Here is a 3,303-nt window from a genome sequence, read left to right as displayed (position 1 = left end):
ATGTTTTATGGTCTTAGTTGCTAGCACTCCTATTTCATCATCATACCATTGTCCTACAAGCTTTATATTGTCATGTCTTATAATCCATTCAAGAGAAAGGTTTGGGTATGATATGAGAAGATTTATTATGCATACAAGTGTGTCACCTTCAACATCTACCCTAAATGGTGATAGCTGACAAAATAATGTTTTGCGTGCTAGATTGAAAATATTGGTCAAGTCTTCTATGGTGTGATTTCCTTGAGGGAAATGGATTATAATATCTTTACAATGAAATATGATATGAGCTTCCCAATATATTCGTACTAGATATTTTAGGTAAATCAATTCTCCATTTGTCATGAATGGAGATAGAACATGAATTTGATTGGTCTTAGGTATTGGCTGAATGTTTCCCCATCCATTGTATGGAAACATTGCTACATTGTTCTTAAAAAAATATCTTTCCAATTTTTTTCTCTGGCATTCACTTGCAAGTTGTTGGATTTTTTCAAGGACACTAGATTGAGGACTTTCAAAAAGATGATCTGTTGGGCGGTTTATTATACCAAATGCATTAAGAGTAATCATATTAAGACAATGTGGAGAGGCAAAACCTGTTCACAACAAGCAACATCTCTTAGTTTTTGGGAAGCTTTAATGAATTCTATGATTTATCTTAACTTTTCTTTTGCAAAAATATTGTTGATGGGAAACTAATAAGAATTCAACTAGTTTATATTTTTCTATACAAAAATGGCACATTTTAAAATCAAATGTACATTAAAAACTCAAATAATACAGGAGGAGGTTGTCCATTGTTACTCTTTACATATGTTTAGAACTAAATGCATTTTGCTCAAGAATGTCATGGGCGCATATGGTCAAACTAGCAATGCACACATAAGCAATTGGAAGAATATCAATGCATTGCAAACAACTCAAACTGTAGAAACTATAAATGAATTTGAATTATATCACAACACAATAAAACATAAAGATTAATCTATTTTTTAATTCTTATAAACATAAATGTTTACGAAAAATAAAACCAGTACAAGTGAAACTAATTAATGATTTAAGATGTACTAATCGTTACTATATCAATGTAGTTATAGGTGAAAATTGAACTTGTATTTGGAAAAGTTGGTATGGAAACATACTGGATTGTTGCAATTGATGATGTTAGATCTATTGAAAATTTGAAGTACTTGTAACATGCTCCAATAGCTCCTGAAATTCAAAACATTCAACATTATGAGACAAGTAAGATTTCCACATATTCAATAAATGGTTTTTTTAATCCTTTTGCAATATGGAAATAACCAGATGTTTAAAAAATTCAGTACAAGATATGACAATACATAGCCATCATTGAATAGGACATTATTACCAAAAAAAGGTTTATTACTTTTTAATAAGACATCATCTATAAAAGAATAGATCCATTGATTAATGTCTTCCTTTCTTATACAATTTTTTTGAAAATGGTTTGCATTTTTCATTGTTAAATTTTTATTGCTTCAATAAAATAAGTTTACATTTTAATTCAGATGTGTCATTGTCTTCTATGATTTACTATAATTATCTATGAAGAGACATTGACATAAACAATACTAACTTAAAATGTCACATTGTTACAAGAAGATTACAATACATAGTTTTAATATCATTACATCTATTTACATAAATGTTTTCACTACACAAGTCATTCAATCATCAGATTTACTATCAAATGTTGACCAATGACAAGAAAATCTCCCATAACATTTAAGGAGGAGACATATGCATTTGTAGGAATATCATTGCCTTACAAACATTTGTAATCCTCAATGCATCTTGTTTAGAAAATAGGGAACGATGAGCATGTAATGCATGATCCACAACAGATTGACTTGGATTTAGATCAGCTATTTCTTTTCTCTCTCCCTTCTATTAATCTTTTTTTGCTTGCAATTGTGAGATGCCTTCTTGTTTAGTCTTTCACACCATTCTTTTTATTATTATTTTTTCTAACTTTGGGTCATGTGCAATCGCTTTCTCTTGGTCTCCTTTATTTGGTGAGTCTTTGCTAAATCTGCAACTTACATTATTTTTGCATCTCTTGCTCTCTCATCCTGATGATGGATCACGTAGTGTGATTCAAAACGTTGATGACAAAAATCTTTACACAATCAAATCTAGAAACTAAGTATCATAATTTTTAGGGAATTATACACACAAGTTGTAAAAGAACAAGAGCTTAAAGTTTCAAGGGAGAACAAGCCACCTATGGGTGCATTACTCATCTCTATTACATATGCATTAATATATGCATTGTAGTCTTCAGGAGGTCTAAAGTAGTTCTTCACATATCCATTTGCTAGCTGATTTACAATTTTCTCATTTTCAAAAAGATCCATGCAATTGGTAAGGAATTTTGAAACAATGTTTGAATAATGTATTGTACCATATTTATTTTGCAAAAAATCTTCACCAACAACAATGCGCAAGGATTTCTCAACATTTGGGCATTCTATAGCAAATACATTTTCCAAATGTGCTAACTCAATTGCACCACTCAAGGGACAATCCCAATGACCACTTGGACTTGGAATATAAATGCGATCCCACATTGTTGGTAGCCTAAATCTGCCACAATTTATTTGAAAATTAGATAGTGAATTGTACTATCCAAGCTCCTTTAGATAGTAAAATATTTCAAAATGGACATTGATTTCATTGTTCCCCAATCAAATGTCAAACATTAGCACATATACAAAGAAATGCAAAATTTTCTTTCTTCTTAAAGCACAAATCCTAATTTAAAAATAATAGAAGATCTTTGCACATTAAACAAAACCTATTTTATACTGTTATCCACCATAATAGATAATATATCTGAATATATTTCAAAAAACTATATAATATCTTATTTAAGCCTAATCAGACCTAGGATATTTAAACGTAATTAGACCTAGGATATGTAGCATGAAAACATAACGTTCTCCTCTTATGAAATTTATATATAAAAGTATGGCTATTATCATGTTTCATTAGAACTCTCGTGCAATAATAACATCGACAGGTTCTTGAATTTAACATTTTGGTAATGCTTGTGGTACTTTTTGGACTAATTTCTAAAAAATTGATTAGAGTCTATCTGAAATCTATGATCAAAGTCCACTATCTAACAATTACATGTTCTCTATAATACTAGTATAAAACCAATACATATAGCCATACAAAGAGCACAATTTTCAAAATAACTCATGTCTAATGAAGAGTTTTAAAAATGGGCTAAGTATCTCTTCCATAATAATTATAATCAACAAATCAATAAGA

Source organism: Cupressus sempervirens, chromosome 9, assembly GCF_028749045.1.
Source record: "Cupressus sempervirens isolate cs-2001-9-10 chromosome 9, ASM2874904v1, whole genome shotgun sequence".
In the NCBI taxonomy this organism is placed as follows: domain Eukaryota; kingdom Viridiplantae; phylum Streptophyta; class Pinopsida; order Cupressales; family Cupressaceae; genus Cupressus; species Cupressus sempervirens.
This window is presented reverse-complemented; position numbering follows the sequence as displayed.